Source organism: Mesoplodon mirus, assembly GCF_964341445.2.
Source record: "Mesoplodon mirus genome assembly, chromosome: 5".
In the NCBI taxonomy this organism is placed as follows: Eukaryota; Metazoa; Chordata; class Mammalia; order Artiodactyla; family Ziphiidae; genus Mesoplodon; species Mesoplodon mirus.
Window position 1 is genome coordinate 7,605,512 of NC_138980.1, and position 26,029 is coordinate 7,631,540.

The following is a 26,029-nucleotide window of genomic DNA, read 5'->3' on the forward strand; positions in this document are numbered from 1 at the left end:
TGAGAGAAAGCTTTGAATTCCTAGTGACATCAGTTGAACCCTTTGATTCAGCTGTGCTTAAAGCCAGCTTCATTGCCTTGAACTTCCCAATGATGTAAGTTTTCTTGGAGAAATGGCTCATTCCAGGGCTGGAATTATGAGATGTGCATAGGTGCCAGAAAGTGAGGATGGGCCCAAAGAATAACAGAGGCAAGTTAAAAAGACACAGGGGGCTTCCCTGGTGGTGCAGTGGTTGAGAGTCCGCCTGCCGATGCAGGGGACATGGGTTCGTGCCCCAGTCTGGGAAGATCCCGCATGCCGCGAAGCGGCTAGGCCTGTGAGCCATGGCCGCTGAGCCTGCGCGTCCAGAGCCTGTGCTCCGCAACGGGAGAGGCCACAACAGTGAGAGGCCCGCGTACTGCAAAAAAAAAAAAAAGACACAGGAACCCAACTTGAAGGATCGCCCAATGACCAAATCTAAGGCAATTTTAGCAATAAAATAAAATAAAAATAAAATAAAGGTAGTAATGGATTATATCCTGTAGAATATAAAATATTTGTGAGTCCATACATCAGTAAATAAATAATTGAATAAATGAGTCAGGGAGATGGGACAACTCTTCCTTACAGTAAAATTCCAATTAATAAATGCAGAATGCATGGTGGAAATAGAAACCATTTGCCAAACACCGTGGTAATAATTGTTGCAGGCAATAATCGTTGATGGATACTATGAGTGGACAAAACTATGATGAGAAAAAGCATATTTGTACAGTCACAAGGTATCATCTCACAAAATAGTTATTTACAAAGGAAAAATTAGTAACCCTATAGTGAAGAAAACTTACAGACACCACCTGGACCAGGTGATCAAAGTTAACATCATAGCAATGGGACATATTGACTCTTGATGCACTGAGAAGAGTACAACATCACTTCTGTGGTATTCTTACTGAAAATGAATAACTTCAATCCAAATCATGAGACAATATCAGACAAACTCAAATTGAGAGACTTCTATAAAATAACTGGCTAATATTCTTCAAACTTGTCAAGGTCAAGAAAATAAAAGAAAAGAAAAGAAAAGAAAGTTGAGGAATTTTCCTAGGCGGTGGAGACCAACGAGATATGAAGCCTAAGTACAATGTGGGATCCTGAACCAGAAAAGAGATGATTGCCAAAATTTGAATCAGGTTTGTGGATTAAGGTATTTTTGTCGATGTTAATTTTCTGGTTTTAATAATTTTATGGCAGTGACCTTGTTTATATTTGGGGAAGCTGGCTCAAGGGAAACTAATATTTTTGTAATTCTTTTGGAAATATAAAATTATTCTAAATAAACGTTATTTCCCTGTTACTATTTTAAGTTATTTTATGTCAGGTTTCTCTCATCTGAAACCAAAAATATCCTAATTTAATAAAATATACTATTTTGTCTAATTTTCACTTCAACCCTATAATGCCAGAGTTATTATCTTCATTTACAGATCATGAAACTAAGCCTTAGGTAGTTTAAATAATTTTCTAAAGATCTCATAGCAAGTGACAGAGCCAGGATTTGAACCTATGTCTATTTGACTTCAAATTTTTATGCATATTAGAAAAATAATCAACCAACTGGATAACTGATCCTTTTTTAAAAAAATTTTATTTTTGGCTGCGTTGGGTCTTCATTGCTGCGCACGGGCCTTCTCTAGTTGCGGTGAGCAGGGGATATTCTTTGTTGTGGTGCTCGGGCTTCTCATTGCGGTGGCTTCTCATGTTGCGGAGCACAGGCTCTAAGTGTGCAGGCTTCAGTAGCAGCAGCATGCAGACTGTAGCTGTGGCTCGCAGGCTCCAGAGCACAGGGTCAGTAGTTGTGGCTCACAGGCTTAGTTGCTTCACGGCATGTGGGATCTTCCTGGACTAGGGCTCGATCCCGTGTCCCCTGCATTGACAGGCAGATTCTTAACCACTGCACCACCAGGGAAGCCCCCATCTTATTTTAAAACATACTGTATTTTCAAAACTCTACCTTGTTCCAGAGAAGACTTGAAACAGAATACTTGCAACTTGGGTGCAGGTTAGAAGAAATATTGGAAAAATATTAGAAAATGTTTTGGTGTTTGTGCTTTATAAGCATACAGTAGAACTCTATAATTACACTTGGTGCAGGAGGGCATGCAAATTATTCTCAGTATGGACTTCCTCTGAAAACAATGAACATTTGGCAGACAGTATGATCAAATAAATCAGATAACTGAGGCATTTTTCCAATGGGATAGATACTTGGTTCAAACCTTTGATGAACTTTTTTTTTTTATGGGGAAGTAGTTTAAATTTAAGGAAAAGCAAACAGTGGGGCATGTTAAAATATCCATTAACTAAACACTCTGAAAGGGTATAACATGCCTCCAGCTGCCAAAAAACAATTAGGCTGCGAATATGCCTTTGGTTACCTAACCAGACATTCCCTAAACACTTAGTTCTAATTAATTTTCTTCATTACACAACAATGCCTCTCCTAATTACACTAGAGAAATTCTATAAACCTACTAGCTATTCAAAGTCTTTATTGCACAAATTATTCTGGTAGGTCCCTATTAGAAGCAAATCCTCACTCTCTAATTTGTACGTACCTCATCTCAACAGACATGGGCTACTTAGTAAACCCTTGACAGCCAGGCAAACTAGTCTTCTATGTGACAATATTCCAATAGGAGTTTTAGTGTGATGGAACATCAAGGCTGAATAACTGAAAACATACCAAGGTAAAGGTGAAAAGTACAAGCGCAAGAAGCACACAGGGTCTGAAATCATACGCATGTTGCAGAAGTTTGTGATCCCTGGACCAGCAATAGAGGCTGACTCAGAGGAACAAAACTGTGCTTTCACTGAACTCAAGTGCAAAGGGTAGGCAGTGGCAATCTTCAGCTCCAGAGGCAATATAGCAAGTATAACAATTGGACTGAACGGGTCATAGAACTACAGACTTTTTTTTTTTGCGGTACGCGGGCCTCTCACTGTTGTGGCCTCTCCCATTGCGGAGCACAGGCTCCGGACGCACAGGCTCAGCGGCCATGGCTCACGGGCCCAGCCACTCCGTGGCATGTGGGATCTTCCCGGACCGGGGCACGAACCCGTGGTTCCCTGCATAGGCAGGTGGACTCTCAACCACTGCGCCACCAGGGAAGCCCTGAGAACTACAGACTTTTAAGGGTAGGCAAAGGCCCTAAACCTATCATTCAATATGTGAGGAAATCAAGGCCCAGTGAAGGGACATGAGTCAGAACTAGAAGTCCCCAAGTCTCTGACCAGAGCTGTCTATACATACAGCAGAGTCTGCTCTAGAGAGAGTTAGTATAATTTATCAGAGCCTATTAGCTGACTGGTGACAGTGTTTGTAAATTGCATCAGAGTTTGATCCTTGCGAAGCCAGTTTTGGCTTCCTTTTCTAGCCACATAAAAATCTGTGATCTTAGGGGAGTTCCCTTGGTGGTCTAGTGGTTAGGACTTGGTGCTTTCACTGCAGAGGCCTGCATTCGATCCCTGGTCAGGGAGCCATCCTGCATGCTGCACAGCATAGCCAAAATACCAAAAAAAAAAAAAAAAAATTGTGATCTTAGTTATCACGGTTTTGGAGGATGGCCTGTGGGCCAGTCAGTACAAATTCATCCCTCATATTCAGAGCTCAAATCCAACTGATGGTATTTTAGCAGCCTCACTTTCTGTGCTTGGAGTGTGCTGATTACATAACCATTTCAGCCTAGGCCTAGGAACCCGCTTTTTTTTTTTTTTAACATGAATTTTATATCATACCATTAGATAAAAAATAACCTAAAGTTTTGTTCCTCAAAGTGTGGTCTATGAACCAGCAGCATCAACTTCCCTTGGGAGATTTTTAGTTCCCATACCTACTGAAACAATTTGCATTTTAACAAGATCTCCAGGGAATTCATATGTGCACTGAGAGTTGAGCAGAACAGGTCTAGAGCAGTGGTCCTCAAATTTCAGCATGCCTCAGACTCATCCTGAGGGTACCCCATCCTCAGAGTTTCTGATTCACCACTTCTGGGCTGAGGTGGAGAATTTCTAACAAGTGTCTCAGGAGGCTTCTGAGACAAAACCTACTTGGATTCTGGCAATAGATTCTTTGCTTTCTCAAGGACTTTTGGGCTTTTGGAGATTCAGTTGCTGGAGGTTTTGGTAGCCAAGGGCTCTACCAGAGTTACTGTTCCCAAAGTGTGGATTGTGCAGTCTTTTTTAGGTGATTCTATAAATTCTACATATTTGAGGACAGCAATAAGTCAGTGGTTCACAATTTTAGAGGGAGATTATTAACAATACAGATTCCTGGTCCTCACCATCAACCCCCACCCCCTAAATCAGTGGGTCTTGGATGAGGTCCAGAAATCTGCATTTTTAATAAACATCCAGATGATTCTGAGACAGGTGGTCAATAGACGCACTCTGTGAAACATTGATTTCAATGCTGAACATCTTAGGGAGAGAGCAAAATTTGTGCTCTCTCAGCAGCAGAATTGCAACGTTCTCCCGATGAGGCAGCAAGCGCTTCTCATAATTTAGTAATTGAAGCAGTTCCAGGAAATCAGTCCACTGAGCCTTTCCCTCACTGAAGCCCCAGTAGAACTTGCTCACTCCTCCTTTCTTAATTATGTCCGGCCAGCAGTGAGCATTCCAGCTGCTGTGCTCTTTAATCCACTTATCCATCTTACAACTCCAATTAACCAGGTGCAGCCATCCATCTGGTTAATATGAGGACAAGCTGTTAATTTGTGAATGAAGAAAAGGTCTGCAGACAACAAACAAACTAGCTAGGAGCTGTGGAAGATAACATTTACCCCAATCCTTGTGAAACAGGGTGAAGGAACCGGGGAATTCATTTGTTATAATAAAAGAAGGAAATGCTTTTTGGTGGAGGGAAGTGAATACAGAATTTAGGCAGCGTGGGTACCAATGTGACTTGCCCCAGGTCATCTCTGAACTTCGTGTTGTTACCTGTAAAACAGGAAAGTAATAGGACTTAATTTTCAACTCAGGGAAGTTAGGAGACTCCACTGAGATCAAGTGAAACAAGGCACTTTGTAAAAATGCAACAGAAATATTTTCATTTGTTTCTGTGCATTTATTGTATACATGTATGTGGGGGGATCTCTTTTCGTGCACATTTATTTTATGAATAGTGTTTTCTAGCAAGCAGATTGTACACTTTGATTACATGCTAGCTTTACTATTTTATTGCCTTTGTGTTTTTTGTTTATTTGTTTTTAATATGCATAATAAGACAGATTTCCTCCATCCCTTCCAACCCCAGTCTTAGATTTAAGTGTGCATTTGAACATGTTACAGAGGGAATGTGTCCTCAAATTCACATGTTGAAACCTTGACCTCCAGTGTCATGGTGTTTGGAGGTAAGGCCTTTGGGAGGTAATTAGATTTAAACTATGCCTTGAGGGTGGGGCCTTCCATAACAGGATTTTTTTTTTTTTTTTTTTTTTTTGCCGCACCTCGCGGCATGCGGAACTTCCCCGACCAGGGATCGAAACCGTACCCCCTGCAGTGGAAGCACTGAGTCTTAACCACTGGACCGCCAAGGAAGTCCCACAGTGGGATTTAATGCCCCTATAAGAGGGAGAGAGAGAGAGCATCTAGGAAAGGCCACGTGAGTATACATCAAGAAGGCGGCCATTTACAAACCAGGAAGAAAGCCCTCACCAAGGACCGAATCTGCCGGCACCTTGATCTTGGACTTCCCAGCCCCCAGAACTGTGAGCGATAAATGTTTCTTGTTTAATTCCCCCCATCCCACCCACACCAGTCTGTGGTATTTTGTTATAGCAGCCTTAGCTGACTAAGACAGAAGCAATCCCTGGAGAACTTGTTAAAACTCATATGTCTGGGTGCACTGCCAGAGTTTCTGATTCATTGGGTCTGGGAGGAGCCTGAGAATGTGTATTTTCCATAAGGTCACTTTAATTTGGCTGGTTGTAGACCGCATTTTGAGGACCATTGCGTTAAAGCGAAACTTGCCCTGATTATGAAGTAAAAGCTTTTTAAAATTTAGAATGATAATACTCTCCACCTGATATTCCTACTCCTGGTCTCCAATTTAAAAGGAATCATACTCCAGATTTAGAGCTGAATGAGGCAGCATTAAATATACGTCTAGTGACCTTGGGTGCACTTTTGTCAACAGTGCTGAACTAAGCACATTTTCTCTCTTTCCATGTCATTAAAAAAGTGTTTTTAAAGCCTTCCAACTACGCCATGAGTTTAGAGTCAAGCTGGGGAGACCAAATATACCCTGTAAAACATTTTGTGAATAATTACCAAGCAAAATAAACTCTCAATGCAAAACAGCATTGCCTAAAGTTCCCAGGTGAGAACGCTGTCACGTTCCTAAAAGGAGAAATTGAGATGTAAATGTCAAATGCTCAGAAAGTCTACTTTATTACTTCAGCTTTTTTTTTTTTTTTTTTTTTTTTTTTTTTACAGCTAGCTAGAGGCAAACCTTTTGACTTCAGTTCAACCAGAGTTGGGATAAAATATTGAGGCACTTCCGTTGGCCTCACTGTCCACCCTGTGTCATTAGATAAGGTTTGGAAGCACTGTTTCTGAGTGTGATCTGTGGGCTGTCTGCAGCAGAATTGCCTTAGAAAGCTATTCAATGTACACATTAAAAATGACCTACTGAAAAGGAATCTTGGGAGCGAGGTCATGGAAACTTCTCATTTAACTAGCTCCTCAGGTGAATCTGATGTTTGTTTACTTTGAGAGGACACCCTCCAGGAACTTCTCCCCCACCCCACGCGTCTAACTTTGGGATTACCGCTTGTCCTTGCAACAACTCTATGTGTCAGGTATTAGTAAACTTGCAGCTGTAAGGAGTTTCAGTTTGAGACAGTTTCTGGGTGGATATAACGTCCTAGCAGGCTCTTGATCCTCCCTGTGATAGGAGCCTTCCCTTTGCACCTGCAAGAAGCACAGAGATCTGTGATGGACAAATGGGAGGCAAGACTCTAAACCATACATAACAAAAGGTATCCAAAGGGAGAGAAAAGGATCAGGGTCTGAGGACAGTCAGAAGAGCCCTGTTGCTGTTGGTTGGGTCCAGGGAGCTTGACAGACTAGGTTAAGAGGTAGATCTATTTTTGTTTGTCTTCTTAGAGAGTCCTATTTATAACAAGAGAATTGCCTTCGTTCACCCCTACTGTCTCCAAAGGGTAGATGGTATGACTATGAGGGCAGTAAATGTAGTCCTGTGATCCAGTTGTGAGCTTCAGGCTGAAGGAAAGTCTTTCTTCTTGAACTCCATGGAGCAGTTTCTAATTATGAATGAATACATATCCAATACAGACACCTCCTAAAAGCAGCAATAAGTGCAAAGAAATCTAATCACACTGAATTAATCTAATGATGATTACTGAGTATTTAGTGGTATGGGATTTCAGATTATTAAATAAGTGGAACTACATTATGCATTTGATACCTGCCATTTCCACCTAATATACATGCAGTCACTGTTTTTCCCCCTTGATTTTTTAAATGGCTGTGTACCTTCCCATTGTATTGATATTATGGTTTATATATGTAGTCATTGATGATAGTAGTATCCTTTGATCCTTCCCAACAAGATTTCTCTTTTTTATATCAAATGACTTTTCCTAGCTTTTGCCTAACAATCAAGGGGTAATGTTCTGAATACAGTAGTTCCATTTCCCTTCCTCCAGATCAGCTGAGTTCTCATTTCATCTTCAGGGGCTTGCTGCAAGCAAATGCAACAATCTCAACCCCTATGTTTCATTCATTAATTCCTTTATTCATCAAATATTGAGGAAGTGGAGGTGACTTTATGGGTTTGATTCTGGTGGTGCTCAAGGCCAATATATAAGGGAAAATAAATGTATAATTTAATACCAGGTAGTGAGAAGAATCACTTAAATAGGTCTGGATTTATTACTCTTAATTGGAAGGTCATCTGTTATATTACAAACACTATTATCAGCAAAGTCAGGGTAGCAGGATGAGGTTATGGTAGGTCAAGGAGGGGTATCATGGACCCCTTCCCCCAGCATAACCATGATTCTTGCTCAGTCCCTGATGGTCTTTCTGGTTCCCCCTTTTATCTACCATAAAAAGAGACTATCTGATTTTTAGCTCAATGCATTATAATTTTTAAATTAGATGGAGAACACTGGGCCTCTTTTCTAAAGCAGATCATTTTATTTATAATGGTCTTGCCTTTGGCTTGCTGCCTGTTGTTTTTGTGGTTTTTCATTTGTTGTTGCCTTTCCTTTTTTTTTTTTCTTTTTAATCAATGAAGGGTTTAGATTGGTATGGACAGTGTTGGGAGTCTAGTTTCTCTTTTCAAGTTGAACAGAATTCTATTTACTGCGTATTTCTGGGGTCAAGAAAATCAATAAAAGAGGCCAACAAAAGCCTGCCCTCCAGAAGGCACCAGCTCACTGAACGTATGTTTTGGCAAAAACTGGACTTTTATATCTTAAGAGAAAGGGACAGATCCCAATACTGACTGCTCTGTGAGACGACAGATGAAGAGAAACCTGTCCAAAAAGTTGTTAATGGTTCTTCATTGAACTTTCAGATGTCTGTTCACAGATGAGCTTCTAATTAACCAAAATCTGGCTCCCATGAGGTCAATACAAATCTGACACCTTTTCAGAAGTAAATTTTAGAGTGACTTTCTGGTCATTTTTGAGAGCATTGAAGCATAAAAGCAGTTTGCTTTCCTATAGAAGTTCTTTTCTGTTAGTGTCAAAGATAAAATCTCCATGATCCCTTCTGTGTTTCTCAGCATCATAGCTGAAAAACTCAAAGAATTTTCCCATCAGTTTTCTACAATTCAAACCAAAGCAGACTTAAAGGGAATAATCATGATATCTAGGATTGACTTGTGTAGCCCCAGATGGCTTTTGCATATTTTCATTACGCATTTATTTGGTAATCAGAGGAAGTTATTTTGATTCTTATATATCCAGTTCTTCAGACAGTCAAGTCAGAATAAAGTGAAACATCAAGCATTATGAATGTTAGAGGAAAATACCCCTTTAGCCTGATCTTTATGAAAAGGGAATTAGGAAGTGGAAGTTCAAACCTCGGTCAGTCTGACCATTGTAAAATGTTTCCTTAGATTCTTCAATGTGGCATGGTTAAATTTTTGTGTTAAAAAGAAAGGGTGCTGAGTTAGTTGACTTAAGGCCACCATAATAAGTTATCACAAACTGGGTGGCTTAAACAGGCATTGATTTTCTCACAGTTCTGGAGGCTGGGCTTTCCACATCAAGGTGCTGTCAGGGTGGGCTTCTGGTGAGATCTCTTCCTGCCTGCAGACAGTGGGTGCCTTCTTGCTGTGTGCTTACATGACCTTTTCTCTGTGTGTGCACAGAGATTGTACTCTGGTATCTCTTCCTCTTCCTAGAAGGACACCAGTTCTATTAGATTAGGGCCCTACCCCTATGACCTCATTTAACCTTAATTATCTTCTTAAATAGTCATATCATGGGTCAGGGCTTCAACATATGAATTTGGGGGGACACAATTCAGTTCATAACAGATGGATCAATTCTGAGGAACTTTGTGTGGGATCTTTCTGGAAGAGATCTTCTCAAGTGTGAAAACCCTTGTAAGTTCTGTTGTTGCAGTGGGTAGGGAGGGGAATGAGACCTCTCAGAATTGGTGACAGAGCCTCAGACCTGACTATCCACGGGGTCCCTGTTAGGAGCTTGTTGATACTTTTCAATCTAGATACATGAGGGTGTCCACATTCAAGCTTGGAGAATGTCCACAGGGTAGTGTGATGCTTTAGCCTCCCAAAGTGTCCTTCAGCAGGTTAAGTAAGAAATATGTTTATTAATAACCAAGGCTCCTTTTCCTTTACCTTTAGTGTTAATCCACAACCAAGCTAAACACATACTTGGGAACTCTGGATTTAAAGCCTATCTAATGATCACTTTTGTCAAGGATTTGTTCAGTATTATGCTTTCTGAGAAACTTGGACAAGTGCAAACAATTTTTTTTAACCTGTCTCACTCTACTGTATATAATAGTATACAGAATAGCATACAGTATAGTCTAGTATTGTATACTGTACTATACTGTATGGTATAGTATACAGTAGAGCTTATATATGTCAAGCCTCAGCCTTCGTAAGGGAACAATTGTACCTTCTTTGGACATAAATGCTCTTGCTGTCAGTGAGCGCAGGTCTGTTTTTTCAATTGCAGGACTCTCTCTGGATGCCTACAATTGAACATTATGTCTGGTCAGTTTTGGGTCCTTTAACTTCCAGGTGAAAGTAGTGTGGCCAGGAGAAGACAATTTATATTTTTCCTGATTAAAAAAAAAGATCATGGATGTTCATTATCAAAAACAGGAAAAAAAAAAAAAAAGCAAACCACACCTATAAGAAAGATAGCTCACAATCTTACCACACAGAAGTCATCATTGCTAACATTTTGACTTGTTTTCATCTGGTTTTTGTTTTAACAGTATTTATGGAGTATTTGCCATATGCAAATACTTTGCATTCATTAAGAGATAGATCTTATTTTGCTAGGTTCTTAGAAACTACTATGCCACATGCAATACAAGAGGGCTACTCCCCCATCTACACACCTCTTTGCATGGATTCCTCTGTATGGGTTTCTCTGTACCTTATTTTGCTCAATGTGCTATCATAGACATTTAACCATGACAATAAGCAATCTTTTAATATATCTATGTCATACTATTTCAGGTTGCAAATGTAACACCATGTATTTAATCACTTCCCTGCTGTTGGCTTTTTAGACTATTGCTCCCCCTTTTTTGATGTTACTTTCTGCACACTTGTATGTTCCACCAAATTAGAACCAAAATGTCTATTTTCTGAGACTTGGGTATTTACAATGGGTATCGGGCAATTTTTTTTTCTATCTGAAAATTGTCTCTTATGTGGGGTTATAAACGAGCAGACTTTTGATATGATTATTTCCAGAAAGAGGGAAGAGGCATTAAAACAACTCTAAAAAGTTGAAAGCACATCTCAGAATTCTCAGTCCCTTTATTCCACAACACCTTCTGTCTCCTGACCCCTTCCATCAATTTCATATACATCTTTTTTTGGGGGGAGGGAGCCATGAGGTGGGTAACTTTTTATTTTGATGAAATTATAAGTTTTCAAAATACTTGTAAGAATAATATAAAGAGCTCCTTTAAAATTTTTTTTGAGAAGTTTTAGGTTCACAGCAAAATTGAAGGGAGGGTTCAGAGAGTTCCCATATACCCCCTGAACCCACACATTTACAGCTTCTTCTGTTATCAACGTCTCCCTCCAGAGAGGTGCACTTGTTACACTTGATGAACATACATAATCACCCAAAGACCATAGTTTATTTAGGGTTCACTCTTGGTGTTTTATATCCTATGGGTTTGGACAAATGTATAATGACATGTATTCATCATTACAGTACCACACAGAGTAGTTTCACTGCTCTAAAAATCCTCTGTGCTCTGCCTTTCATTCCTTCTCCCTCCAACCCTGGGCAACCACTGATTTTTTTCACTCTCTCCATGGTTTTTGCCTTTTCCGGAATGTCATATAGTTGGAATCATAGAAGTCTGATCTTTTAAAAAATTTATTTATTTATTTGTTTTTTTTGGCTGCATTGGGTCTTCGTTGCTGCATGTGGGCTTTCTCTAGTTGCTGCAAGTGGTGGCTACTCTTCGTTGCAGTGCAGGGGCTTCTCATTGCAGTGGCTTCTCTTGTTGTGGGGCACGGGCTCTAGGTGCACGGGCTTCAGTAGTTGCAGTACGTGGGCTCAGTAGTTGCGGCACGTGGGGTCTAGGGTGCGTGGGCTTCAGTAGTTGTGGTGCATGGGCTCAGTAGTTGTGGCTCTCAGGCTCTAAAGCGCAGGCTCAGTAGTTGTGGCGCACGGGCTTAGTTGCTCCGCAGCATGTGGGATCTTCCAGGACCAGTGATCGAACCCGTGTCCCCTGCATTGGCAGGTGGATTCTTAACCACTGCACCACCAGGGAAGTCCTGATCATTTTTAAGAATAGGGCACAAAAAGCTGGAGTGAGAATAGGGTTTGTCAACTGTGAGCTTCACTGTAAGGTGACTTCACTGGCTATTTCATTAGGGTACCCCAAATACCAGGATTGTTAGATATTTCCTCTCTGGCTGGTCAGATTCCATAGTGAGGTCTTTTACATCCTGCCCAGAAGGTATAATTTAAGGTATCAACATTCTGGGCTCAGGTGGGGGAAGAAGGCTGGGAGTCTCAAGTTTTGGTTTGTAACTTTTCTCTTATTCCTCCTGTTTTTTTTTTTTTTTTTTTTTTTTTGTGCGGTACGCGGGCCTCTCACTATTGTGGCCTCTCCCGTTGCAGAGCACAGGCTCTGGACGCGCAGGCTCAGTGGCCATGGCTCACGGGCGCAGCCGCTCTGTGGCATGTGGGATCCTCCCAGACCGGGACACAAACCCGTGTTCCCTGCATCGGCAGGCGGACTCTCAACCACTGCGCCACCAAGGAAGCCCAGAACCCCTCTTTTTATGGAGCAGATGAACATCAGGATAAAGAGTTGCATAGTAGTGACTGAATGGAGATTTGTGTTTGACTGAAAATAAAAATTTGGGTACGAGAATTAGTATATTGAAGGAAAAGGACAGATTACTTAAAACTGGAAATGTCTTGAAAAATTCAATTTTATAGTCTCAGCTATATCTCATATCTCCTCAAGTGCAAGACCATGTCTAATTTATCCTTATGTTCTCAAACACTCAGTATAATGTTTTCACAGAGTAGGTGCTTCATAAATAAGTGAATATAATTAGAATTCAGTGCAATCAAAGTTTCTCAAAAGAACAATATACTTTAGACACATTTAGAGCAATGAACATCATGGGAGAAGATGAAATGGATCCAAGTACCATAAAAAGGATACATTAACTGTATACAAAATGATGTGGAAGTACATTGATGAAACAATGTAAAGCAACTTATGGCATAATATAGTATCCCATTATATAAAGAACAATGGGAGGTAATATTTCAATATGAATTAAAAGCAACTTAGAGGAATGTATAGATATATAATGGGCTTTGTCAGTCAAGATGCAATTAAGCAAACAGACACCATACAAAATATTTCAACAAAAGGGATTTGGTATAAAGAAATATATACAAGGTTGGAGTGCTGAAAAAGTAAGAAGGGAATATTGAGATATCACAAAAGACAGTAACTGTGGGAAGCAGCTACCACAACTAAGAATGAGAAATAGGATGAGGCTGAGTGTTATTAGAACCTCAGAGGAGGGCTCAGACCTGCGAGAAGGGAGCACTTCCTGGCTTTTGCTGGTACCCTTCCAAAGGGGGCCACAGGGATGATGCTAGGAGGGCTGAAAGAAGCTGGAGACTGGAACCGGAACAAACTGCACTCCTGGGGTCAAGGGACATTGCTGCCTGACAATGTCCCTCTTGTGAGAAATGTGACATGCTGAGTCCCAGTCAAAGCATCACAAAGCAGGTTATGGAAAAGTAGGCTTGGAGCCCAGAGACAGGAGCTTAATGACAGTCATGTGGGGAAAAGGGAATGCAGACACTTACTCTCACGTTATATGTTCTTCTGCTTTGTTTGAATTGGCTTATGGTGACCAAGCCTTACTTATTTTTTTATTGAGATATATTTCATGTGCCCCTTTAAAGTATACAATTCAGTATTTTTTAGTATATTCATAAAGTTGTACAATTATCACCACTATCTAATTCCAGACTATGTTCATCAGCTCAAAAGAAATCTTGTACCCTTTAGCTATCACCTCCCATCCCCTACACCCCCATCCCTCTCCTCAGCCCTAGGCAACCATTAATCTACTTTCTGTCTCTGTGGATTTGCCTATTCTGAACACTTCATATAAACAGAATCACGTAATTTGTGGTCTTCTTTATTTTACTTCTTTCACTCAGCAAACTTTTCAAGGTTCATCCATGTTGTAGTGTGTTATCAGTACTTCACTGCTTCTTACAGCTGAATAATACTCCATTACATGGATATACCACATATTGTTTATCCTTCATCAGTGGATGGATATTTGTATTGTTGCTACATTTTTGGCTATTATGAATATCGCTGCTATGAACATTTGTATACAAGTTTTTGTGTGGCCATATGTTTTCAATTCTATTTGGTATATACTAAACAGTAGAATTGCTGAGTCATATGGTAACTCTGTATTTAACATTTTGAGGAACTATTTAACTGTTTTCCATAGCAGCTGCACCATTTTACATTCCTACCAGCAATGTATGCAGGTTTCAGTTCTATACATCCTATCAAGACTTGTTATTGTCTGTCTTTCTGATCAAAGCCATCCTAATGGATGTGAAATGATATCTCATGTGATTTTTTCTCTAAAATGAAATTATACTTTATTAATAACCCTAGTGTCTTTTCATGTGCTTGTTAACAATTTGTATAAATTCTTTAGAGAATGTCTATTCAAGTCCTTTGCCCATTTTTTTTGAAGTGTAAATGATTTTTTTAAAAAATTAATTAATTAATTAAGTTTTGGCTGCGTTGGGTCTCTGTTGCTGCGCACGGGCTTTCTCTAGTTGCAGTGAGCGGGGGCTACTCTTCGTTGCGGTGCGCGGGCTTCTCGTTGCGGTGGCTTCTCTTGTTGCGGAGCACGGGCGCTTCAGTAGTTGTGGCATGTGGGCTGTGGAGCGCAGGCTCAGTAGTTGTGGTGCCCGGGCTTAGTTGCTCCACGACATGTGAGATCTTCCTGGACCAGGACTCAAACCTGTGTCGCCTGCATTGGCAGGTGGATTCTTAACCACTGCACCACCAGGGAAGTCCTACCCATTTTTAATTGGATTTTTTTGTTGTTGTTGAGTTGTAAGAGTTCTTTATATATTTTGGATATTAACCCCTTATCAGATATATGATTTGCAAATATTTTCTCCCATTGTATAAGTTGTCTTTTTATTTTCTTGATAATGTGCTTTGCTGTGCAAAAGTTTTCAATTTTGATGAAGTCTAATCTGTTTTTTATTGTTACTCATATTTTTGTTGTCATATCTCAGAATTCATTCCCTAATTCAAGGTCACAAAGATTTACATATGTTTTCTTTTAAGATTTTTATAGTTTTAACTCTTAGATTTAGGTTTTTAATCTATTTTGAGCTAATTTTTACATGTGGATACTCAGTTTTCCCAGCATCGTTTGCTGAAAAGACTATTCTTTTCCCTAATGAATTATCTTAGCACCCTTGCCAAAAATCAGTAGACCATAAATGTCTATGTTTTTTTCTGGACTCTCAATTCTATTCTGTTGATCGATATGCCTATCCTTACGCTAGTACCACACTGTCTTAATTGCTGTAGCTTTGTAGTAAGTTTTGAAATTAGGAAAAAACACTGGTCTTATTTTTCAAGATTGTTTTGGCTATTTGCGGTGCTTTGCATTTCCGTATGAGTTCTAGGATCAGTTTGTCAGCTTCTGCAGAAAAGGCAACTGGGATTGCATAGAATACCATGTCTTACTTTTAGCAAAAACAAAAACATTTCCACTTTGACTGGAAAGTCTGTGGTTTTCAAGATGCTTGGTAGTAGGCAATTCTTATAAACTACATTAAGTTAGCTCAGAATAAAATCAAGATTTTTGTCTCTCTCTTGCAGAACACATCACACTGATAACTTTAAATCTGGGTGAAATAAATACTTGTGTAACTTCGTGAGGACAGGGACTATGTCTAGTTTTGCTGACCACTGTATCCTGAGGCTAAGCCCAGAGCCTAATATATAAAGGAGGCTCAGAGTTGTTCAGAAAGGCAGGCATCTTCACTAAGAGGATAGAGAACAAAAGAAGAAGGATATACAGGCTTTTGGGGGTTGTCCAAGGTGATGGCCAAGGCACTAGGATATGTAAAAAGAGCTCAGCTTGACCAGATACAAAAGTGCATGCTTTGTATTACTTCATTTACATGAAATGGTCAAAAGTCTGGGGGTGGGACTGTGGAATGCCTGTAAATGGGCACAAGGTTTCTTTTTAGGTGGATGGGAATATTCTAAAATTAGATTGTGGTGGTGATTGTACAACTGTAATGTTACTATCATTCATTCAATTGTACACTTAAAAGTGGTAAATTTTAAGATATGTAATTTCTATCACAATAAAACTAAAAAAAAAAACCCCTCCAGCTTGAGACTGGGATGTCAATTTCAATTTTTTATCAGGGAAGATGCTGCAGATGAGGCAGGTCAAATGGGCTTTATTTCACTGGCAAAAAGAAAAAGTGGAGGAGGTATAGTGATTGAAAGGAAGAGTGGATCCGCACAAAGCAGTTGGGACCAAAGCTCCCTGAAAAGGTAATGACGGATCAAAGGCCAAGATTCCCATTGGGGACTGGCCTAAAAATGGGTCCGGAATACAAACTAGAGAACGGACTCTAGGTTGAAGGGAGACCGGGGACTGGAAGCTTAATCCATCTGCCCAGCACTCGAGGGCAGGGCTGGTCACCCTGGTGTGAAAAGACTACAGCAGCAGCCAGAGAAATGTGGCATCATGAAAACCTCCTAGTTAGGAGCCAGCACTTTGCCGTTCACCCTTGTCAGCCCAGCTGCGGGGACGGCTCAGAAGAGAAGGAAGATGATCGATAGTGGCCCCTGACAGGTTACAAGGGAAGGAGTAAATGTTCAACAAATGGCTGTGAGTCATGTTGGCTGGGCTGTCGGACTCCCAACCCTGCCCTTGATCTTGATGCTGGAGAGTTTGCATCCCTCCTAGTCACTAGGTCTAAATCGCATCCAGAGGCTTTCTGGCTTCAATACTTTTGCTCACCCCAAGCTCAAATTCACCCGGCCTTCAAAACCTGCTTCAATTATTGACAGTGCCAGCTCTGTTATCATTTAACAACATGTGTCGTGTGCCAAACAGGCATGCGTTCTCACACCAACCCAGTGAGTCAGGGACCATTATCCCTGTTTTATAGATCAGGCTGTAAACTCGAGACACAGATTAACTCGCTGAGATCACACAGCTGGTAAGGGGCAGAGGTGGGGTGTATTGAGCTTGGGTGTATCTGATGCCAAAACTCATTTTCTCGGACACTCGCACAGAGCGGCAGACATGCCTGATATGAATAAAACAAAGACTAGCTATGTTGTCCCCCGTTTACTAGCTGGGGAGTAAGGGTCCCACTCACTTTTGCAGCAGGATCTGGGGCAGTGGCGGGAGTTGGGATGGGGCACAGCAGCCTGCAGTCCTCAGAGGTGCTTGGGGTCCAGCTGGTTAGGACCTGTCATGGCCAGCCACTCAGCCAGCAATCCCAACACTGACTGCAGCAGCCTGGACCTTGCAGCTCCGTTGGGCTCCCTTGGGAAGGGGCTTGGGGGCTTTCCACTTTTGCAACCAATTTGCCTGGTTTCAACCATTGCAGGTCCGCTTGATGTGCCCTGCGTCTGTGGAGTGCATGAATGGACAGCGAATCACCCCAAATTGAGGAGGTGGACTTTGAGGACAAGATTTAAGATTTTTTCCCCTTTTCCTCTTTTTTACAACGAATTATCCCAAATTAAGGAGGTGGACTTTGAGAGCAAGATTTCAGACTTCTTCCCCTTTTCCTCTTTTTACAACGAATTATCCCAAATTGATGAAGTAGACTTTGAGAGCAAGATTTTCGATTTTTTCCCCCCTGTTCTCTTTTTGTGAATGTGTATGTGTATGCTTCTGTGTGAGATTTTCTCTGTATAGCTTTGCTTCCAACATAGGTCCCAGGGTTCTATCCGTCCGTTTTTTTTTTTTTGAATAATTACTTTTTTATTTTTAATAACGCTACTATATTTTATACTTTATTCTATTTTACTTTATCTTCTCTCTTTCTTTTTTTCCTACCTTCCCTTCCTCCCTCCCTCCCTCCACCCCTTTCTTTCTTTATTTCTTTCTTTCCTCCCTCCCTCCCTCCCTTTCTTTCTTCCTTCCTTCCTTTCTTTCCTTCTTCCTTTCTTTCTCTCTCTCTTTCTTTCTTCTACTAATTCTTTCTTTCTACTTTTTCTCCCTTTTATTCTGAGCCAGGTAGATAAAAGGCTCTTGGTGCTCCAGCCAGGAGTCAGTGCTGTGCCTCTGAAGTGGGAGAGCCAACTTCAGGACACGGGTCCACAAGAGACCTCCCAGCTCCACATAATATCAAGCGGCAAAAATCTCCCAGAGACCTCCATCTCAACTACAGCACCCAGCTTCAGTTAACGACCAGCAAGCTACAGTGCTGGTCACCCTGCAAGCCATTCTGAGTCACAAAGCTCAAGAAATCCACTCAGCTTTCAGATTATCAACCAAACATCCCATTCACTCGCACCTGAATTCAAACTAGAACGTTATGGTGAAAGCCTACAGGCTTTGCTCAATCTTGGAGAGACTTTGAGATCTCCATAGGGTGATGGTAAGGATTAAATAGGCATTTTTTCCCCATTTTACGGGGAAGAAAGCTGGCTGAGAGGGGTTTCTGCTCTGAGTGTGCCTGCCACCTTGTTTTGTGTTCATAGATATTCCATTAAAAAAAAATTTGTTCATTGAATAACCAAGTCACCCTAAAGTCAGTGGAAGAGAGAAGAAAACAGAAATATTATTTATTTAGTTTGTTATAATGTTGTCTCCATCCTGTCTGGTTCACCATGCTGGGGAAGTTTTCCTTTCTATTCCCTATCTGGGCACTGAATTCCTGCCACCCCCTCGGACGATGCCTACTCAGGGGTAGCCTCCGGGATATTTAAGCCCATGGACTTGAATGGTGTAGCCAGAGGTGGTGGTCCGAACTAATGTTGTGGAGACAGTAAATGTGAGTGGGAAGTAAAAGGTTTTTCCCCCACCTTTGCAGAACCATACAGGAAAACAGTGAGGTGGGAAGCCAGGTACTGGCACTGTGGCAGAGAAGTGACTGACGTCATCATTAGGTCTGAGAGTTCTGCGTCCCTGCCATTCAGCTATTTCCTAATGACACTTGTTTCCCTTGATTTCTTCTCCTTTTCATAAGAAAACTCAGCGTGGAATGAAACTCAGAGTCCAGAGTCTGATTTGAACAGAGGTTTTTATTATAAGTGATATTTGTGTTTTTTTAAATGAAAGTTTTCCCATGTATTGTCCCATTTTATAACTGACATATTTATAAGTACATTTTGCAGTCAGAACCTTTCAAGCATTCTTGGAAAACAGTTGCATTATATCTTTTGACCACACGAGGGCAGCAGTGTCACATGTAAAAGATGCCTGCCTCTGCTTTCTGAACAGATGGTCCATTTGTTAGATTTCATTGGATATATTTTTCCTTTATTGAAGCACAGGGGAATTTCACATTTGCAGGTAGAACGGGGGAAGATAGTTAACATTTTATACCGTATTTTTATCTTTGTTTATGCTGATAAAGGTAGCAAAGGCAGTTGATGTATCCTCCTTTTTGCTGTTTTGAGGGATTACTGTGCTAACAAGCTGGGGTGAGTGCTCATTACCACTGTGACCCTGGCAGAAGATGTTCTGTTGATTTTGCATTTAATTGGAAATGTCACAAAGATAATACATAAGCCCATCCTTCCTCCAAACCCTCAATACCCTTAGATAGGACTTAAATCCTGCTGTTGCTATCAGAAAATTTTTGCATTTAATCTTTCTCCACACCTATTAAGTAGGCAGAATCTAGCCAGCTTTCTCTGAAGATGGAACTCTGTGACCTGCTTAACCTCATGATCATAGAAACTCTGAAGCACCTCTTTCACAGATAGGTCTAGTCCTGCTGGGCTCCTAATGTCCCCTGGCCTCTTTGGATGCAGGAGGTCTTAACTCAGAGCTAATCAGCTGACTCTTCCTAAGGTAGGACAATGCAGAGGTTACAATGGCAGACAGTTCTAACACCTGTCCTGTGAGCATATTTGGTTTGTCAGGTTGTATGGGCCCATACGGTGTTTAACATTTTTTTTTAAATTAATTGCCAACACTTAAATGCAAAGAGTTCTTACTAAAAATCCAGGTTTCTTGCTGAAACCTGGATTTTTCTTGAAACATTGGACAACTTGGTATGACTAGCCTGGTGACAAAGGGCAGCAGCCACCTTCTCTGTAGCTGTATGTAGTCACTACACACCCAGGTGTCCCCTTTTGCTTCTCTGACACTGAAGGAGGGGCCAATTGAAATCACTTTGCACTGTTTTTGTTACAATCAAAAGGAAAATGAGCATTTAATACCCATGCCTGTCTCAAAGTAGAAAAATGAAAGATATAGTGAAGGTGCCACATGTCTCAAGAAAAATCAGCCTGAATGTGGAGCTCCTTGCTTGGGCAGCACTTAGAGAAATTGCCAGCACCTCGAATTTCATTCCTGGAAGAGCTCTGTTTTTGAAGGTGGGCAGACCTGTGGTTGACCGTGGGTAGAGTCTCACTGTGATTCTGGTGAAATGGGGATAATCTCATTTAACCCTCACGACAGCCCTGCGAGGCAGGCACTACCTTAACAGGGTGCGCTGCTTGGCACGGTGCCCGGGAGGCCACCTCCTGGTTCTTTCTTGGTTTCCTCTTGGGAGCACTGGGTTTGCAGGCTGGTGATTCAGGGAGCTTCCTAACTAGCACTCTAGCAAGCTGCAGATTCCCTGCCTGATGGTGCTTGGGGAAGAAAGGGTTAAGCGAGCCGTGGAGCAAGAGAGGAAAGCCTTTGGCTTGGGGCTCCGACCCGGACGCAGCTGCACGCCTGTTATGGAGCCTCGCGGTGGTAGCTGAACTCCGTGCGGCTCCAAGAAGCTAGACGAACAGACAGGAAATCCATGCTCGCTCTGCAGAGACAGCGGCCAAACGCCCAAAGCAAACAGCAGAGGAAGTTTGCTTTGGTGGAGACAAACTCACAACTTTGCTCTTTCAAAGCCTCTGTTTACAAGTCAAAGCCAAGGCTCAGGCGGGCTTTCTCCGCGCTCTCACCTCCAAGAGATGCCGCCCCGCGGGCCTATCGCTGCCTCTGGGGCTGGGATGACCCTGCGGGGGCGGCTCAGACGGAGAACCCGCTCTCTACACCACAGGGAGCCAGGGCTGCTCACCCCAGACCTATCAGGGTCTAACTCGAGAAACGAAAAAAATAAAAGCCTTTACAACTGGTGACTTCTAGAGTTGAGCATCACCTATAGAGTGAGGTGATGCAAAAGGAAATGGACAGGTGCTGTTCTTAAGCAATTGCAGCCGGAACAAAGGTGCTGAACCGTGCTGCTCAAAGAATAGAAACCACCAGAGATATCCCAAAGGGATGGTGTTGTCTCTGTCACCTGAACGGTGGCCAAAGATATAACTGGACTGGGTGTATCTGTTAGCTTGAAATAAAATATCATAATAGTGTCTGGAATAAAAACAGTTGGCTAAAGGTGGCGTTGGGTGAATTTTTAAAAACAATAGCACAGATCTTATGTAACTTTGTATTCCAATAACACCTTTCTTGTGGGGCACAGGTGATGCTCTCAGCTGACGGACAGGGAAGTGGAGAGGCAGCGGTACCCGGGAGAACCATGGAGACTGGGTGAGTGACCGGCGTTCTTGCCCTTGAAGGGCTGAAGGGAAAAGATCTCAGAGATGGTATAATACCATGGTCCAGCCCAGTGGTTCTGGAGGCAGCCAACTGTGGTTTTGAATCCTGGCTGAGGTGCTTTTTGCAGTGGAATGTTGGACAAGTCACATTCCTTCTTTAAGCCTTTGTTTCCCAGCTGCTGGAAAGGGGATGGAGCCCCAAACTCCAAGGTTACACAGGGGTAAATGACAGCGTTGACATTCAAATGGAAATGTCTGATTTCAAAGCTCTGGCGCTTTCCACAGGGTACACTGCCTTTGAGCTAAAAACACATCCCACCTCCTCACCCCACCACCCTCACCAACATTCTCTCCCGATTTAGATTCTGAGCTCTTAGACCCAGCACATTTGATCTCTGCTGTTAATATTATGATTCCTCAGTTCAGGACCCTCCCACTTTCTGTCCATTCAGGCTTTCCAGCTCCTTTGTAATCTGGTCTTAATTTTTTCAGATGGAATCTTTGTCTCTTTCCAACCATAATTTCTGGTTACTCTTGGCTTCTTTCACGCCTTTTTCTCTGGCCATCTCCACTTTCCGTAATACCCTTCCTTCTCTCGAGAGGGCTGTTTTTGTTCTCTGCCCCTGAATTTCTCTACACTATTCATTCCTAGGCTGTGCTCTGTGCGGCTCAGTGGGCAAACACATTTGGAAAATGTTTGCTTTTTTAAATGGAGTTTTATGCTCATGTGCATTATAAATCTCCCAAAGGATGCTCTTGCATGCAGGGTTTCTCAAGCTATTTGGACCTAGGAACTTAAAACTCTTCTTCCCTCCCTCCCCTCCCTCCTTCACCCTTTCCTTCCTTTCTTCCTCCCTCCCTCCCTCCCTTCTTTCCTTGCTTCCTGCCTTTTCTCTTTTTTTTTCCTTTTCTTTTATTCTCTTTTCTTTTCTTTTAACATTTCATGGGGCCAGAATGTCATAGTCCATGTTTTAGATGCTACAGTTTCTGCCCATTGTGGTTGAGGTTATCATATTCCTAAATAGGGGGAGCCTAAGGCCAGAGTCTGGGACCAAGTATATTCCCAGGAAGCATATAATGAGGGTATCAATCAGCTCTGCTATTGCTTTTCTGGAAACTCATATTTTGCATCTAGAATTGTACTCTTACCATCTTACCTGGTAACCAAGTCCCTGTCTTGTAAGGCATTCCAGTAAGGGCATCCCTGCTTTGGTCTCTTATCTGTTATCCCAATTCTTTTGGACTTATTTGTCATTCCAAGGTCTAGCATCAAACTTGACTCTATATGGCTAGACTCTCCTCGTGACACCTGCTTACATCTCTACCTGTTGTCTTTCAATATGCCTTTCCCCATGGGCCTATCAGGTTTCCTGGTTTTCCTTTTTGGTCCTGTCCCTCGCTGATCCATCCTCACTCTTTGCCAAGTGTTTGGTATGATCTAGTTGTTGAAGACTTCAGGCTCTGGGGTCAGACAAACTGGGTTCAAATTTAAGTTCCACCACCTAAGAATTGCACAACCTGGGGTAAATTATTCAACCTTGGGCTGCAATTTTCTCATCTGCAAAGCAGAGGTAACACCCTCATACAGTCCCATGACGGGTAAATGAGACAGTGTGTGTGAAGTGCTTCTCATACCACCCGTTACAGAGTGAGGGAGCAGTAACTCTCAGCTAGTCTATCATCCAAGTCCCAAGAAGCCCTTGGGACTTGGATGATAGAACGTAGCCCAGTTTAGCCCACACTGAGCTCTCTCTGGCTCTATACACTTTATGGTTAGTATCTCAGACTTGGCACTTGATTTTGCTCGTGGCTTAGTTATAGCTCCCCAAACTAAATTTGGACTTAATTAAGAAAAAATATGGATAATTTCAAACATACCATAAGTAGAGAGAATAACGTGGATCCTCCTAGACTTGTCACTGGACTGGGTCTTTCATGACAGTTCTTTTTACTTTGTTCTGAGGTCAGATCTAACATGGTTGCATACACAGAATTCATGGCCTTGGCCCTGACTGAGCAAGAGCGACCACTGTGTATGAGGCTGTGTATAAGGATGTCTTACTCAGCCTCTCTTGGAGGGTGGGCCCACCAAAAAGCTCTTTTCTCTATTTTTCTAAGGGCTGGGGAGGTGGAAAAATAGCCACCTACTGTATGGCTTCCTGCAAAATACACTTCATTGTCCAGAGCTAACATCTCCTGCCTTCTCCTGTTAGTTCTTCAAGGGCTTGACCTGTGTTTAATTCATTCTTATATTCCCAGCCTCTACCTAAACTAAACCTGGTGCAAAATAGCATTGTTTGAATGAATGACTTGCTATTTTTTTCTGAAGTTTTATTAGAATTGCTTTTTAGTATCAAATTTGAATCCCAGTTGTCCACTTTTGAGGCGTAAAGCTGCAGGCTGTAGAGGACAGATCGCAGAGCTAAATCTCTCTTTTTTCTTTTCTTTCTTTTTTTTTGTACTGGGTGATTGACATCTGGGGACAGAGCGTGTTGACATCTCTGAAGCTGTTGAACAAAATAAAAACTTTGTGCTGGGGGGAACATGATCCGGCATTTATTAATGTGGCACCAGACAATGTCTCTGGAAACAGATGTCTTATGCTGCAATTCCTCTTGATGGCACTGGAGCCTTAAATATCGTACCAAGTCCTGTCTTTCACATTCTAAATCCTATTATCTAGGTTAGCTCATCTGTATTCAAAAGATCAATGTTGCATTATTACAAAGATCCTTTCAAGTGTAAAAAGGATGGCACTTCATTACAGAAAGTAAAAGAAACTAATCAAACTTTCTTGGTGAAATCATTGACTTTTTTAAGTAAAGGGCAAATTTAAGAATTGAAAGTCCGAGATGGGAGAGAAGTCAGTGTGGTTTGGGCTCTCTCCGGCATGCATCTGGTTGTAGTGTGTGGGTCTTGGATAACCTAAAGAAGAAAGAGGCTTTCTTGAAAGAGTCTCAGTGCTTGCAGCTGTTCTCGTTTCTTCTGTCATTACTTGGTTGTGTGTCTTGGAAGAAATGAGATGCTGGTGGAAAGACTCAAAGAGACACTCCACAATGCATGGTATACAGGTGGCACATGTATTGACCTGGTTAATAGAAATTGTTCGAAAGCCACTGGTAAATATTATTTATTCACCATCTTAACTCTTCTTTCAACAGACAGTTCTGGTTTCTTACCATCCATCACCAGTTGGGTTCTGTGAGTTGTGTGTTAACAGGCAGGGTGTTTATTAGGGAGAGCCTTTAGGATCGACACCTGTGGAAGGAGGGGGAAGGAAGCAGCATAGGGTAGAGGGAGAAGTCGATGTACAACGCATGCTCAAGGTTACATACACAGGGATGAGGGTCTCTGGAGCTGGTATGGACTTTTGGAGCTGTCTTCCCTGCGGAGGAGAGAGCCTGCCTGATAGTTGTATTGTAAGTAAACAAACCTGGAAAAGGTGCTTGATTTTAAGCAAGCCATTGGTTTTCAGTTGATGCAATCCCAATAGGGAGAGGATAGCTGAGGGCTGCCTGCTGGCAGAATACCCAACAGCCCGAGTTAAATTCCTTTTCGTTCTGAAAGCAGGATCTGGGCAACCCATCACCACATCTTACCACTCTTAACAGCTTAAAAGAAAATGTTCATTGACCATGTACCAGGTCTATGCTAGGTACTGGGACTTCACAGTGATGAATAAGGAACAGTCCTTGCCTTCAAGGTATTTCTGGTCAGCCTCTTCTTGCCAGGATTGTTGATTGTTATGATATGCCAGGAATGGTTCCAGGCACTCTACTTGTGTTCACTAGTTTAACCGCTAAGCCGTATGCGATAGCTTGAGCTCTTGTCCTCACAATACAGATGAGAAAACTGAGGCAGGTGGAGGTAAAGCTTGGGCAGGGTTTTTCTCAGATTCCCTGTGGCCTGCTACTATACAGCCTCCCAAATGTTGCCATTTCATCAAAACCATTATTCATCTCCCTGTAACTTGTGTCTGAGCTGACTGTAACGTTTGTTTTCTGAAAGATATTTAGCGTGGCTAATTACCTTAGAGCTGCACTGTCCATTACTGGTAGTTACTAGTCACATAAGTCTTTCAAGCATTTGAAATGCAGAAAGTTGGAACTGAGATGCTGTGCAGTGTAAAATACATACCACATTTCAAAGACTTACATGGAAAAAGAATGTAAAAAATCTCATTAAACATTTTATACTGAGTGCATGTTGAAATGATAATATTTTAGATCTATTGTGTTAAATAAAAATATTTTAAAAATTAAGTTCACCTGTTCTTTTGTTTTAATGTGGCTACTAGAGAATTTTAAAATTACCTAGCTTGTATTTGTGGCTTGCCTTTTATTTTTAAATTTATTTTATTGAAGTATAGTTGATTTACAGTGTTGTGTTAATTTCTGCATACTACAGCAAAGTGATTCAGTTACACATATATATAGATTTTTTTCATAGTCTTTTCCATTATGGTTTATCACAGGATATTGAATACAGTTGCCTGTGCTATACA

General features: G+C 41.6%; 1 long non-coding RNA gene across 1 annotated transcript in view; it reads left to right on the forward strand.

Moving 5' to 3' along the window:
* The first annotated feature begins 658 nt into the window (after nucleotides 1–658).
* The window catches only part of LOC309805130, a 90,585-nt gene continuing 65,214 nt past the window's right edge, over nucleotides 659–26,029 (forward strand). Inside the window, exons 1-2 of the long non-coding RNA XR_014294227.1 lie at nucleotides 659–1,172; nucleotides 21,450–21,517. This is a non-coding gene — a long non-coding RNA (uncharacterized lncRNA). The remainder of the gene's footprint in view (nucleotides 1,173–21,449; nucleotides 21,518–26,029) is intronic.